At 50.6% G+C, this 15,561-nt stretch overlaps 1 protein-coding gene across 5 annotated transcripts in view; it reads right to left on the reverse strand.

Moving 5' to 3' along the window:
- Nucleotides 1-13,245, reverse strand: part of SYNE3 (spectrin repeat containing nuclear envelope family member 3) — a 94,045-nt gene extending 80,800 nt beyond the window's left edge. For 3 of the 5 annotated variants that reach the window (XM_017857959.1, XM_017857952.1, XM_017857958.1), the window contains exon 1: nucleotides 13,212-13,245. The gene's annotated coding sequence lies outside the window, so the exon portion shown is untranslated. Of the gene's footprint in view, nucleotides 1-11,651; nucleotides 11,919-13,211 lie in introns of those variants that run through there. The other 2 variants (XM_017857954.1, XM_017857955.1) reach the window with 2 other exon arrangements.
- Between the last annotated feature and the right edge of the window lie 2,316 nt (nucleotides 13,246-15,561).

Raw genomic sequence — 15,561 nt, forward strand, 5'->3', positions numbered from 1 at the left:
TCAGGAACTCACCTCTGGGATTCATTTCACAAGGCCCCGAGGATTCCATTATTCAAAAGCAGCTACTCACAATCTTGACTTCCAGGGCCCTTTCCACTAACCCTGCAGAGACTCAGAAACCACAGGACTCGGAAAAACTGAGTCTTCCGCAGATGCTTGTTTCTAGGTTTCTAAAGTAGAGCTCCATGTCAAGCAGCGAGTTTCCACCAAAGACATTCACAGAATACAGTCAGGCTGGTGCCACCCCAAGCTGCTGGAGGTCTGACTCCCAGCTTTGAGGCCCCCCAAACAATGCAGGTCTCCCCAAGAATCTGAGGCACGGGGATGAGGAGTTACAAGAGCTCTAGCTCTCATGCGAAAGGTGCTAATGATTAAATTAATCCCATTAGCCAGCCTCCAGATAAAGTGGATTTAATCTACCCTCAAGTCCCCTGCAAGGGCGTCGCATGGAAAGGGCTGGGTCTTGTGGCTCACACGGTTTTCTAGTTCTACCATTTATTATTAGCTTGTGACCTTGGAAATGCCCCTTAACTTCTCTGGGCCTCCCCTACCATGCAGGGTAAGCATTGCCATCCACCTTTGTATACCAATCTCTAACTCTTTATAGACATGAGGCAGTAATGGTAAACCTTCACCAAGGGCATGCTATCTGCCAGACACTGGGCTCAGTCTTACAAGGATCCTTTCACGGCTGCCGTAGGTCCTACTATTCCTGCCTATTTACAGATGAAAGAACTGAGGCTCAGAGAGGCTAAGCCACCTGCTCTAAGTCCCACAGCCTGTATATGACAAGTTTCCCCTGCTCTTAACCACTAGACCATTAATATTTGCTGAATGAGCAAACAAATTAACACTAGGTTCTATTTTAAACAGTAGACACAAGATTGAGACTTGTTTCAGAACTACTTTTTTTTTTTTTTTTTTGAGACAGGTCTCTCTTTGTCACCCAGGCTGGAGCACGGTGGTGTGATCACAGTTCACTGCAGCCTTGACCTTCTGGGCTCCAGTGATCCTCCTGCCTCCACCTATCGAGTAGCTGAGACCACAGGCATGGGACACCACGCTGAGCTAATTTTCTTATATTTTTTGTAGAGATGGGTCTCACCATGTTGCCCACGCTGGTCTCAAATTCCTGGGCTCAAGCAATCCTCCTGCCTCAGCCTCCCAAAGTGCTGGGTTTCCAGGTGTGAGCCACTGTGCCCAGCCAGAACTACATTTTTAAGAACTGAAATTCTTAGAAGAGTGACTAGCTCAAACCTGCAAGACTCATCCTCCACTGCAGACGGGGCTTCTAAACAGGAGGCTGCCAACCATGGCCCACTGCCTGTTTCTGTACAGCTCTCAAGTTAAGTATGTTTTGAACATTTTAAGTGGTTGGAAAAAATCAAAAGAATAATAATGTTTCATGGCATATGAAAATTATGTGAAATCCAAATTTCAGTGTCCATAAAGTTTTATTGGAACACAACCAACACCCATTCATTTACATAGTGTCTGTGGCTGCCTTCTTGATATGATGGAGAACCAAAATATATTCACATATTTCCTTTCTGGCCTTTTACCAAAAAAGTTTGTTCTAGAAGCTCCAGAGGCCAGTGCTATTTATCAGCCCAAGGGAATTACCTCACCCCACCCTCTACCTATCAACACAGCATTCCTGCGGGTCCATTATCCTAGAAAATTCTACACTAGTCCTTTCAGCAAACCGTGACACAATCTGGATAGCCAGCTTTGCTGATGGGCAAAGGTTTCCAAATGCTAAGAATCGTGTCTTCATCAGGGCTTTCCATCTGGCATTTATCTTGCTTATAGTCATTTAGGGGGCCTTTGCCACTAAGCTGAGGTTCCCCCACACCGTCACGGTTGTTCTGCTGAAATCATCTCCCCATGTCCTCAAAGCACTATCTGAATCATTGCTAGACTGGGCCCCACCCTCCCAGGGGCCCACGGTGTGAATTACTACATCAGTTAAAAGACTATAGGAGGCCAGGCATGGTGGCTCATGGCTGTAATCCCAGCACTTTGGGAGGCCAAGAAGTGAGGATCACTTGAGCCCAGGAGTTCGAGATTAACCTGAACGACATAGTGAGACTCCACCTCTATTTAAAAAAAAAAAAAAAAAAGACAATAGGAGCCTCACAATCACTCACAAAAGAAAGGCTCACCGGCCAACTCTCCAGTGATAACAGGTAGGGTCCACCAGACACAGGCGGAAAAAGCTGGCCAGGGCCAGGCAGGGCCTGTTTATATCACATTCTGTTTCTGTTTCCCTTCTGGGGAGCTTAAGACCTGGGGGCAGGGGCCCTATTTGATATACAAAATCCAGGCCTGGGAAGCAGCAGTGCTGCTGGGTCCTGCCTTGGGCCTCTGGGCGACTCACTTCCCTCCATGGCTTGGTTCACCCAAGCACCAGTGAAGAAGCCGGGCTCCTGTGGGTGCTGGGGTCCTGTAATGTTGCAGTCAATGAGTTTACATGGCAGCATTGTCCCCAGGGAAATGGCCCTGATTGCTGGACAGGTTGCTTCTCAGGCTGCCTCTATGGTCTGGGGAAGGTGGAGCAAGAAGGCAAATGCATTGAAACAGAGAGAATCTAGCTGCACTGTCGCTGGAGAGCTCTGAGTAAAACCACACTGGGAAACCCCGCTATGCATACAACCACTCTCAAGCCTGCTTACCCCACTCTCTGCCAGTCCAGGTGGCTGGTGCCAATGGTCCTGGGTTAGCGATCTCATTGGGCAGCCCTCAGATCTGTCAGAATGTTGGGCCTCAGAGGTCATCTAGTTCCACGTCTTCACAGTGTGGCCATTTGTGCATTAGTCATGATTTTGACTATATCTGCCATGCAGACACATCCACATTTTTTTCTAATTAATATTCTTCAATTTGACCCTTTTAAACTATTTTAAAAGAATATTTTTTTCTTTTTACCTTTTTCTTTTTTTTCTTATAGCTGGATTAAGAAATATATTTTTACCTTAAATAAAAAACAGGGTTGGGATCAATTGCCATATATCATAAAATAATGAACATAAACAGTGTTTAACTCTAGATAATGTTGCTAGTTTACACCTGGGGCCTGCTCATTGTTAGAGACAGAGGCAAGTGTTGGAGAGCTATTAAAAACACATTAGCAACTCACTGAGATGTTCTCCTAGACAAAATCCAGAGGTTCGCAACCACCCCTGTGCATCAGGATCACCTGGGGAGTTTTCAAAAGCTACAGGTAAGCAGCCCCACATCCAGAGATCTCTCTAATTCCTTGGTCCAGGGTGGAGCCCAGGTGGTTATGAGAAGGTCATATAATGAGAAAGATTAAAAGAAAAAGTAAAAAAGAAAAGAAAAAGATGGAGAGGAGATGAAGAGGGAGTGGCTGTCATTCAATGCCCTGGGCTTGTACCATGAAATTTATCCTGGAAATTACTAGTAGCCTCTAGTCCAAATTCACCAAGATCTGACCTAGTCTAAGCCCATCCACTGTATTGAGGAGGACCCTGAGGCTCAGGGTTGGGAATGAGACAGCAGGACCTGCTGTGGTGATATTGACTTTTTTCTCCGTAGTTAATTCCATAAAAGAAAAAAGTCACATTGGCCAATTGCAGATGGCTGGTGCCCTGGGCAGGCAATGAATGGTCAAGGTGTGTGGTCTGTACCCTGTATACCTCTAAAGGGGGACACTGTGCACATGGGCGCAGGCTTAGCTGGGTCGACTCTGGCCCATCATGCCTTCCTAGACCTGCCAGGGCATGGGCATCGGCCAGCAACACCTGAGCCAAGGGCTGACACACCAGCAGCTGTGCCCTGTTCAACTCACTGCATGTGCTGGGGGCAGAGGCAGGCAGAAGTGCTGCGCTCCCTTCCAAGTGACCTGCATAATGGCAAAGTCACCTCCCCAGCTAATGAGCACCCAAAGAAAAGAGGGAGCACTTGGAGAGGCTGGGAGGGGAATCCATGGGAATGGGTGTGACCCAGCACTTTCTGTTTCCTGGGAATCCGGGCATCTGTTATCTCATCTGAGCCTCACAATGACTCTGCAGGGAAGGTGTGGCCAGCCCCATCTTACAGGTGTGATAGCCGGGCCCATGGAGGTTATGTGACTTGCCACAGGTGACAAAATCAGGGTTCCAGCTCAGATCTGCAGGATTCCACCTGAGGCCCTGGAACAGAGAGAAACTCCACCAAAGTTGAAAGTCGAACTTCCTTTGCACAGATGGCACCAGTGACGCCTTGCTCTGCTGGCTAAACTAACAATAGTGATGACCCCTTACCTCCATGGGGTGGTCTGCAGTTCACAACACAGCCAGCAAGGCAAGGAGTGTGGCACCTGCACCCCCACTTTACAGAGAAGAGAGTTGAGGCCCAGAAAGACTGTACCTCTGGGCAAAATTAAAGGGTCCTTCCTGGTGCCCCTCCCAACCCCCTGAGCTTCTCTCTCACGGAGTCACTGTCCCCTAGGATGGGACTGTTTAAAGCACACACCTCACCCACTGGACTCCTCCCACAGGGCAGGGCCATGTCTCTGGCGTCTTCCTAGTTCGTGTCCTCCTCAGCCAGTGTCAGTACGTTGAAGAAACGCCATTGCCCAAGGCACTGGTTACAAAGCGGAAGAGCCCAGATCCCAGCCACAAACACGTGCTTCTTTGGCTCCCAAACCAAAGCTGGCTCCAGCTAAGCGCTGCATGACTAACCCTGCAGCTTCCTGCAGGAGACCCAGACAGGAACTTACCGGGGCTATCCTCTCACCCCCTCAAAGGAGCACATTAGCAAGTGAAGACTGCAACCAGAAGAGCTTGGCCTGGATCCCCCTCCCTGGGCATTCGGGTGGTTTCACCCAGAGGGAAGTGAGACAAGAGATGCCACAAGATGAAATTTTTTAAAAAATCAATTTTCTAAAATTATGCCTGAGCAAACTTGAGTTTGAAAAAGGCAAACAGATAAACAGGCAAATCACGGAAGCCAGGCCTGCTCACTGCCTGGTGCTGGATAAATGACAGAGATTAACCTGGCAACCCCAACTGGCTCACACCCCACCCCACAGCCACTGGCTTGTGGTCACCAAGTTCTCAACAGCTAGTGAACAAGTGGCAGAGAGGGTTCCCTAGGAGAAAAGGATGTGGTCAGAGAAGACAGGCTCCGGGGTGGGCCCTGGCTCTGGAAAACCTTTGGTTTCCTAGCCCATGTGACACTGGTCCCACAGAAAGGATTTCCTTTGAGGAATGGCCTGGCAGTGTGAGAGCCACTGGAGACTGTGGAGAAAGAGCCAGATGCCTGGTTAGGAGGCTGAGTGACTCACCACTTTCAGCCCACAGCTCTCCTGGCGTGGAAGGGCCAGTGTAGCCTGGTAGTTTCCTGCCAGAACTCTGGGATCAGGTAACCTGGGTTCAATTTCCAACTCCACTGCTAACTGAGGTAGCTGAGGATGGGTTAATTAACCTTTCTGCCAAATGGGAACAACATCAGAGCATCCTTCATTGGGCTGTTGTGAGGACAAAGAGAGAAAAGGCAGAGAGCACTTAGACATTCAGAAAGCACTGAGCAGATATGAGCTGTAAAGATGAACCATGCAGGAATCTTAGGTGGCACCCAATGGACTCCATCAGCCCATTCACTCATTCATTCATTCGTTCTAAAAATATGTACAGTATTGAGCAGCTCTGATGGCTGGGTTCTGGGCAGATAACAATCCCTGGCCTTATCTTCTTCTAGTGCATAAGACAGACAATAAACTCAACTGCAAATAATTAACACAAATAATTTCAGGGTGACAGGACAGAGCATGTTGGCAGGATGGGATGAGTGCCACTGCGTGGGCAGGAGGGTCCCTCTGAGGCTGTGACTGTGAGCTGAGATCTCAACGCAGAGAGGGTGTGGCCAGGGGAAGGCCTGGGGGAGGAATTTTTAGGAAGAGGAACGAACAAGAAGTCAAGCTGCAGGGAGAAAGACTTGGCACGCACAGGAGAGAGAACATCAGATGTGAGCCCCAGGGATGCCAAGAGATATTTGCAAGGTTCCAGGGCCAACCCCCACAGAACCCAGGAGAATGGAGAGATCTCCAAGAGGGCAGTCCCCTGAAGGGGCCACAGAGGGAGATGATGCATATTGCACCTTCTCTCCCCAGCCTCAGATCATGGTTCCAGAGCTCGCTTTTTTCTTGTGTCCTGGAAATATTAGGATCTGCCCTTTATACTTAATTCAAGGGAGCTGTGAGCACCCCTAAAGTTTGTAAGATCCTATTTTAAAGCCTTTTAATTTAATAATAGTAGTAATAGCACGCTCTCTCTCTGGGCTGGGAACAGGGATGTGAGGATGAATAATCCTGTGTTCAGCCCTCAAGGAGGTCACAGGCTAGTGTGGAATCACTCTCGAAACTGTGGATTAGTATCAATGGCAAAGTGCACCAGGAACAGGGAAACAGAGATCACCAATCCTGTAGGAGGTGGCTGAGGAGGGCTCCCAGGAGGAGGTCATGTCTAGCCAGGTGTTGGTAGGAAGGGGCAGGGAGAAGGAGAGCTGAGCGGGGGAGCAGCTTGTACACAGGTGTCCAGGTGAGAAAGGCCAGGATGAGCTAGGGGCCTGATGGTCCTTGAAGGTGGCCCAGGTTGTAGAAAGCTGGACCAGTTGGGAACATGGGACCTAATCCTCAGAGCAAGGCGGGTAAGCAAGGAGTCACCTGCCAGTGATCTGGACCCTCCTGGGGTGAGTGGGTGAACTGCACTGGCCAGACCCAGGTCCCCAAACACCTACTTTGAAGCTGTGGTCCTTGAATGAGAAAACATCTGAACTTCAAGGTACCTTAGAAATCTCCTAATCTCAACCTCTCTCTTTAAAGAGCAGGAAACAGAGACTAGCCCAGGTGAAGGTCAAATGTAGGCTCCTCCCGTCCTTAAGGAAGGAGGCTACCCCAGTGAGTCAGCCGGCTGCATTATTTCAGCAAGTGTCACTTGGGAGGGGCTCAGTTCTTTTCAGATCTCAAATAAAACTGTTGGCTTAAATTAGAGTCCAACCAGCCATGGTGGCCCACCCTGTTCTGTCCATGCCTTGGTGATGACCACACGGGCTGAACGCTGCCGTTTCATTTTCATCAAGCAACCATCCCAAGTTGTGTTATACCACGAATATCAATGAAACAAACTCTTAGGGAAGGTGATTGTAAGGTAAGAGCACTGGTCAGGGAGTTAGGAGATACCATCTTGGCCCTAAAGCATCTGCAAGACTTGAGCCAACCATTTCTGCTGTGGAGACTCAGTTTCCGCATATGTAAAAGTACAAGCGTAAATCATCTCTAAGGCTCGGGCTGGTTCCACTGCAGCTGTCACTTCTAAATACTTCTCCAGCTCCCACACACAGTGTCTCTGGGCATGTACATGAGGATTTGTTTCCTAGTCTCTGAAAGCTGCCTTACCCATGTAAAGTTCTCTGTCATTAGGTCCTTACTAAGCCCTGCCCCATGGGGAGGTATCACCAACCCAGTTAGATGGGAAACAACTGGATTCACAGTGCAGCAACTGGCCAAGAAATGGATTCACAGAGCAGAGGGTAGAGAGCAAGGGCTGAGACCTGGACCCAGGCCTACACTGCCCAGGGGAGCACCCATGCTGGGACACAGCAACCGTGCATTAGGAAAACCATCCTCTGAAGCTAAGCACTCCTGGAACATCTGTCCCTTGGAGCCCTGTTGTCTGTGACAGGCACTTCTGCAGAGGGAGGGCAGGAAGAATACCTTTGATGAGAGAAGAAAGTGGCCAAGAATCAAAATGTGCAGCACTTGGCCGGGCACAGTGGCTCACACCTGTAATCCCAGCCGAGGTGGGCAGACTGCCTGAGGTCAGGAGTTCGAGACCAGCCTGGCCAGCATGGTGAAACCCCATCTCTACTAAAAATACAAAAATTAGCCGGGCATGGTGGCAGGCACCTGTAATCCCAGCTACTCGGGAAGCTGAGGGAGAATTGCTTGAACCTGGGAGGTGGAGGTGGCAGTGAGCCGATATTGCACCATTGCACTCCAGTCTGGGTGACAGAGTGAGACCCCGTCTCAAAAAAAAAAAAAATTGCAGGACCAAACTGGGATGGATTCTCCCAACTCCTGACTCACCACTGCCCATGCCACAAAGGCAGTGGGCTTCCTTGCAGGAGAGCAGCAAGGCAGAGGCAGAGCTTTAGCCTTTAGATCATCTCTGTGATCTGACAGCTGGAAAGCCACCACCCAACTATCCTCCACCAGGACATTTCCCCACAGCCCGCCCAGGCTAGGCTGGGCTGCGGAATTTCAGCATCTAAGAAGTGAAGAATGCGCTCACAGCACAGCGCACTGAAAACAAAAGTGGCTCATCTCTTCCACTCCCGCTCTAGATGCAAGTCCTGCTCCATCTTCACCTGCTGAGTGATTTGGGTCAAGGCACTGAACCTCTCTGAACCTGTTTCCCCCACGGAAAAATGGAAATAACCATACCTGCAGCACTCAATTGTTTTGGCGATCAAATATGCCAGCAAAAAATAGGATGAGTAAGGGGAGCTCTTCCCTAAGAGGACTTCCTGTAGGAAAGGAGATTCTAAGCACTGCTTACATGTTTTCTTTGAGGATGTCTCTGTTCATGTAAGCTCTAGAAATGTGAGTAAAATGTAACTCTCCTCTGACTTTTAAAAAATAAAATGATCCTGGGCCAGGCATGGTGGCTCAAGCCTGTAATCCCAGCATTTTGGGAGGCCGAGGTGGGCAGATCATGAGGTCAGGAGATCGAGACCATTCTGGCCAATGAGGTGAAACCCTGTCTCTACTAAAAATACAAAAAAAAAAAAAATTAGCTGGGCATGGTGGCACACACTTGTAGTCCCAGCTACTCAGGAGGCTGAGGCAGGAGAATTGCTTGAACCTGGGAGGCAGAGGTTGCAGTGAGCCAAGATCGCACCACTGCACTCCAGCCTGGGAGACAGAGCAAGACGCCGTGTCAAAAAAAATAAAAAATAACAAATAAAAATAAAATAAATAAATAAAATGATCCTATCAGTTTAATCTCATGCATACTTCCCGTCTCTCTCCCTGACTGCCCTAAGAAGGAGACTAGTGACCCAGGACTCACACTGGTCTGTCTCTCGGGTGGTATCCTCATGATAGTCACACAGGTGTGGCAGTCTGGAGAGAAGTGTCTTCCCTACGTGTGTGCCAGTGTTGATCTTGGCCAGGACACTTCCTTTTGTTATAAAACCAGCAGATTGGTCCAGGTGACCTGAGGTTCCTCCCAGCTCAAATATTTCAGGATTTTATGATTCAGAAGCATAAATCATTAGGCCAGGACCTTTACAAATCCTGCTGATCACCTGGGGTCATACAGTGTTATTGTTATCTTGCTCGTTGTATGATTTGGGAAGAAGGAGATTATGTCTCCTACATTAAAGAGAAGTATGTGTCATACAACAGGATTTGTTGGTTTCTTTTTTAAATCCAGCCAGATTAACATTTGAATCTGAGGAGAGAGGCAGATTTTCTAAGAAAGCATCTGAAAATGCTCCATATGATCTTTTAATTTAATTGGTATTATGTAAGATTATATATATATGTAATGTAATATATGTGTCTCCTATTTGCAAATGGTGAAGCATAAAAATATTTAAAAATAACACTCTTAGCCAGGCATGGTGGCACATGCCTATAATCTCAGCTAGTCGGGAGGCTGAGGCAGGACAATCGCTTGAACCTGGGGAATGGAGGTTGCTGTGAGCCAAGATCGCGCCACTGCACTCCAGCCTGGGCAACAGAGTGAGACTCTGTCTCAAATAAATAAATAAATAAATAAATAAATAAATAAATAAATATTAAAATTAAAAACAACACCCACAAGCCTACCACTGGACTGAAGAAACAGAACACAATGGATCCCACTAAGAGTGAAACAGGCATCTCCCTGATCAATTACCCACTTCTCCCCAAAGATAACCACCTTGATTTTGTATTATCATTCCCTTACCTTTTTCTTTTTTAAATTGGCTGAACTTTGTGAAATAGAATCTATGTATAAAGGCATGTATAAAACATACATGTAATTATCCAATAACTACAAAGTGATCTCCTTTGCAACTGCCCCCCATGACTCTCCTGATCCTCTCTTGCCTTTCCTCAGCACATGTGGTAATGCTTGGCTTTTATTTAAGATAATCACCTTCTTGCTTTTTGTCATCATTTTACTTCTCAGCTATGTGTCACTAAACAACTCATTGCTTAGTGTGCTTGTGTTTTGAGCTTTTACAATTGCCTTAGCAGTTCTCCATGGAGATGCTAGGGTTCTCTACGCCGCATCTGCAGCCTAGAAACCCAGGCGAGAGATCCAGGCTGCACTCTGGTGTTACAGTGATAGCAGAAGGTTAGTAATAATAAAAACCATCAGTCCTATTTATGGTGTGCCCCCACCATGCTGGGCGTTCTGCTAAGCATCATCCTCAGTGACCTCACTTATCCTCACAGCAACCCTGAAAGGGAAGTATTTAGAGAGGACAGAATTAAGGCATCAGCTTCCCAAAGCTGTCTCCCGTCCACTTCCTAGCTGCTCAGCCCCAGAACATCATCCCTCAGTCCTAAAGCAAAGGTTCCTTTTGGGATGGGAGGGTCAGGAAACACTATTGCTCCTGGGTTCCTATCTTTGTGGTCCAGTCAGGCTGCTTAGGGAATATATATATATTCAGAATCCATATTATTTTCCAGCAAGTACTGATGACTTAATGAAGATAAGCATCCTGTCTGGTCGGTACTGTTTTCCCAGTGATGAATGTACAACAGTGTCCTTGGATTGTCTAGGATAGGCCGTGTGGTATCAGGAAGAGCATCAGGTCAAAAGCCCTGAGTTCTAATCCTGGCTCTACCACATCCAGCCACGGATATCAGCCTCCCCATCTGTAAACGGGCCAGCAGTGACAGCCTTGCCTACTGCCAGATCCTAGGAGGTGAGAGGCAGGAAGTGCTTTGGAAGACCCCATTGACACATCTGAGTCCCTCTGTAACTTCTCTAGAACCTCCTGCCTTCCCCGGGGCCAAGGGCCAGCTTTCAGTGCTGGAAGGACTGTGAGGGGGGTGAGCCAGGACCACTCACCATTGACAGACAAGGGGAAATCAAGGTAGGGAGAGGAGGGGCAGAGCAGAGGGGAATCCAGGTATCCCGATGAGGCCCCTTCGCCTCAAACTGTTACACCTTCTCACGTGTGCTGTGTCTGACATCATACGAGATGCTGATCAGGACAAAGCTCATTCAGTGCTCATGACGCCCTGCAAGGCAACACCTGCAGTGCTATGGTTAGCCCCTTTCCATGGGGAAGGACACTGAAGCTCTGAAAGGTGAAGCAACTTTCCCAAGGCTACACAGCCAGGAGCTGGCTAAGCCAGGACTGGACTCAGGCAATCCAACTTGACTGCCCTCATTCCTAACAGCTGGACAGTGCGGGAGACCTAGCTGCCCAGTGGGTTCCCAAAGCCTCCAGGGTGATTTTAAGGTTGAGCTGAGCCTGCCCAGTCTTGCCTCCCGGGGCCACCAAGCCAGGGCCCCCGGCAGCCTGCTCCAGGCTGCATCACAAGGCAAAGGGGCTGCCCAGGCATGGCCAGGTCCATGGCTGCTGGAGAGCATGCAAAGCACCCGGGCAGGAGGGTTGTTCCCATGGAGACTCCAACTCACCCTGAAGTGCACCTGCAGGGAGCCAGGTGCCAGATGCCAGACTGTACCTGGAGGCAGAAACCTGAGCCTGGATTCTCACCACTTCCCTCTGTGCCACCAACACATCCTCAGGTCTTCTCCTCAGGACCCACAGCAAGACACAAGTTCCAGAAATAAGACATTCCAGCCCACTTCCCGCTCAGCCACCCCCAGAGGGGCCTCTCTGGTTGAAAACAACGCCCGGGGCCAGCAGGCTTGGCACAGCTGTGGCTGTCAGCCTGCCGAGCGCTGTCCGGCCTGAGGAATGTGCAGACCCACATGTGCTGGAGCGTCCCGCTGGGGCACAGTGACAGGAAACTGAGCAAAACAGCTCATTGGCACCAGTACGCCCCTCCCACCTCCCAGCTCCTGACTCCTGTGGGCTGTTAGCTGCCCTGGAAGTGCAGGCGGCAAGGCCAGGCCCTTTAAGAGAGCCAGGCAGTGTGGCTCTGGGCAAATCACTCCCCCTCTCTGGGCCTGTTTCTGCTTCTCTTGGTGGATGAGGGAGGCTGTCCTGCCAAGTTCAGAACGGCAGTGATTTTGACATGCTCTTCTTTCTGGGAGGACGGTCCAGTCTCCTCATGCCCTCATTCATGTGGGATGGGGCATGCCCCCAAGACACATCAGGCTATCCCACTAGCAGCCCTTGGCTGTAGAAAGCCCCTGCACCCAGTGCTGGGATAAGGGTAACTCTTCAGAGTTGAAAGGGGTGACCAGGAACCTGGGAAAGAGTCCCAGGGCAGCCCACGGTTGGAGCTTCAGGGCCAAAGTGGTTCACTAAAAATATTCATTATCACCCCGCCCAGGCTGGAGCCCCTGGCTTCCAGTTTTGAAGCAGAAGTCAGCTGGGCGGTGTAGGGCACTGCTCCTGGGTTGACCAATGGGCCACATCAATGGGTCTGCTGTTTGGGGTCAAGACCCCAAGACCCCAAGGGAAGTCAACATCCATCTGAGGCTCTCTCAGGCCCTGCAAGCCACCCCTGGCCTCACTGCCCTCCCCTTTAGAAATGTGGGAATGAGGCTCAGAGAGGTTGAGCTGCTTGTCAAGTTTGCACAGCCAAGAGGCGTCTGAACAAAACTGAGCATTCGGGGTTGGACTTCCCCTCCTCACCGCCTGCTCTGCTCTCCCAGACACCACTGAGCGCGCTCGCGGTCGCCAGGAGCGCCGCGCGCAAGCCTTGGTGACAGGTCAGCCCGCCCCTAGGAGAGGCAGAGGGAAGCCCCGAGGAGGCACCCGGCCCGCCTGGGACGTGCTGCCCCGGGCTTTAGGGCTTTTTCTTGCGGGCCGAAGCTTCCCGGGGTTGAAAGGAAAGGCTCGGGAATTTCACAGCCAGCACGGAACGGTTGGATTTAAACTAAAAATACCCGCCCGCCCGCAGCTGTCATGCCGGGGCCCCGCCCCGCGCCGGGCGCGCCTCCCCAGGTCCCCAGACTTTCGGCGCCCCGATCCCCGGGGCTGTGTCAGAGCTGGGCCGGGGGCTGAGGACCCCACCCGCCCGGGCCCCGGCCCCCGGCCTGGCCTCCCGGCCCGGTGCCACTTACCCGCCCGGAGCGTGGAGGAAGCGCGGCGGCTCGGCGGGTACTGGCCGAGCCTCCTTCCCTCTCCTGCGTCCCGGGCGGCTCCGGGGCGGGGCAGGCGTTGGGGCGGGGCCGGACAACCGCGGAGTACCCCCGCCCGCGGCCGGGACCCGCCCGGTGGCCAGGCGGGAGAGGCCGCGCCCCTCTCCGCACGCGCTCAACGGAGGCCCCGGGTGCGCAACCCCAGCCCGGCGGACACCGTGCGTGGCCCCGGGTACCAGGGCCGAGGAAGAGCCTCACCGCTCCCTGTCGCGGACCCGGGGCGGGGGTTAAGGGGGTGTCCTGTCCATGCTGGCCTGGAAAGCAGCCCGGAGCCCTGGCCCCTGTCTGTCTCCGCGACACACACACAGCCACCCTCCCTTTTCTCATTCTAGGGGATGGCGCGGAGCTGCCTCTCCCCCGGGAAAGTTGGATCTGTGCGCCCAGACTTGGAAAAGGGATTAGGACACCGGCAGATCTTGCCCTCACAGAGGAGAGGTGGGGGCCTAGGAAGGGGCACACCGCCCGGAGGCGCGAAATCCAAGAAGAAAATGACACCCATCAGCCAGCCTCACGCGGGGAGAAAGGGCGGGGTGGTTGGGGGGGGGAGTGGCACCCTGCCCATCCTCTCCCACTCCACAGTTCGGGCCCACAGTCCGGGAGTCGCAAGGAATGTGAATCACCAGGCATAATGTGAACCCCCAACAAACCCAAGGCCTCAAAATGCTCCTCCCCTCTCCCTCCCATCCAGCAGAAACATCCTCTCGTCCTCCCAACCCCTGCTCCAGCCATGCCAACACTTTAACCTTGTCCCAGAAGGTCTAAACTGTATGTGCCTCTGTGTCTGTGCACATGAAGTTGCCTTGGCCTGGGGTTTGCTCCACAGCCTTCTGCCAAACTCCTACTGCTTGATGGCTGGAAGCCTTCGCACCCTGGCCCTCTCTCCCTCTCCTCCCAGGTCAGCAGTCACTGGCCTTCCTGTGCATCCAGCCCGGCTTTGAACAGCCCTGGGCCCCAGCTCTTATCTTTTTCTGAGTAATTACATAGTTGCATGATTGACTCCACCGCCTCTGGATCAGATGAGCGCCACTAATGAGGGATACAAGTTGTAAAACTAGGTTTTATGTGAACTCCAGTCATCACAATTTAGGTGCGGCTAGTGATTTTACAGATGAGGAGTTAGTAACTGACCCAAATCCAGTGCTTCCAGGATGCTGTTTTCCTTTTTTGTTTCTTAGCAGGGATGCCAGATGTTTGCAGAACAGATCCGTGTAAAAGTCAGTATCCTAAGAGATTAAATTGTAAAGCAGGACAAGATAGTTAATGGGGTGTGTGTGTGTATGTCTTTTCGAAATTGAGAGGGAGGTAGAAGAATTAGCCAAAACCCAGGATTCACTCTGAGGTAGACCCACACCTCTTAGTTAGATCCCATTTATTAAGCTGTAATTATTCACAGCATTGCTGAAGACATACACAAGACCCCTCCCATCTCCCTGCGACTGACTGGTTCCAAGTATGCTATTATACGTGTTATTATCACTGTGACTCAATTAGAAGTGCTGCCGCAGGCCTTGAAGTTACCACAGTCAAACTGCAGGTGCAGGCAGTGAGTAACAATGATTATAATGCTTGCATCTGGATCATGCTTTTTGCTTTTCAGAATGCTTTCAAATGTGTCTCCTCATTAAATCTCTGCAAACATCCTCCAGGTAGTTAGGAAAAGTTTAATGAGTTTCGCCTGACAAGGGAAACCAAGGCACAAAGAGGGCAGGTGATTTGCACAAGGAGAGAGATGGCTCCCCCAGGCTGCTCCAAGAGTGGAGCAGGCCGCCGTAACTCAATGTCCTGCAGGAAGAGATGGCTGGGTATAGTTGGGAGCTCAGGCTCTAGTGACAAAGTGCCCAATTTGCAACTTTCAGCTGATTACTCATACTTGGTTTCCTTTTCTGTTAAATAGATCTAATAATAGGAGCTTATCTTGTATGGTTTTGTGCCTGGTATTTGAGCACCCAACTCAGGTGAACTGTTATGTTATGGTTCTGGGAATGGTATGACTGCTACAGTTTCTGGCATACAGCTACTCAGTCTTTCATCAAACATTCCTGAGTATCTACTATGTGCCAGTCTCTGGGAATACGAAGAAGAATGAGGCATAGACGACTACCTCCAAGGAGGTCAGGGTGTAATAATTCTGTGTCGGGGACCATGGTGCACAGAGATGAACTGTCCCTCCTGCTGCTGGTGCAGTACAGAGCACCAGTTCAGAGCAGTAGAGATATTCACTTTCCTGGTCAAGCTTTGCTACTTATTTAGCTGAGTGAATCTTACAATGTAA

Source organism: Rhinopithecus bieti, unplaced genomic scaffold (assembly GCF_001698545.2).
Source record: "Rhinopithecus bieti isolate Rb0 unplaced genomic scaffold, ASM169854v2 scaffold_41913, whole genome shotgun sequence".
Taxonomy (NCBI): Eukaryota; Metazoa; Chordata; class Mammalia; order Primates; family Cercopithecidae; genus Rhinopithecus; species Rhinopithecus bieti.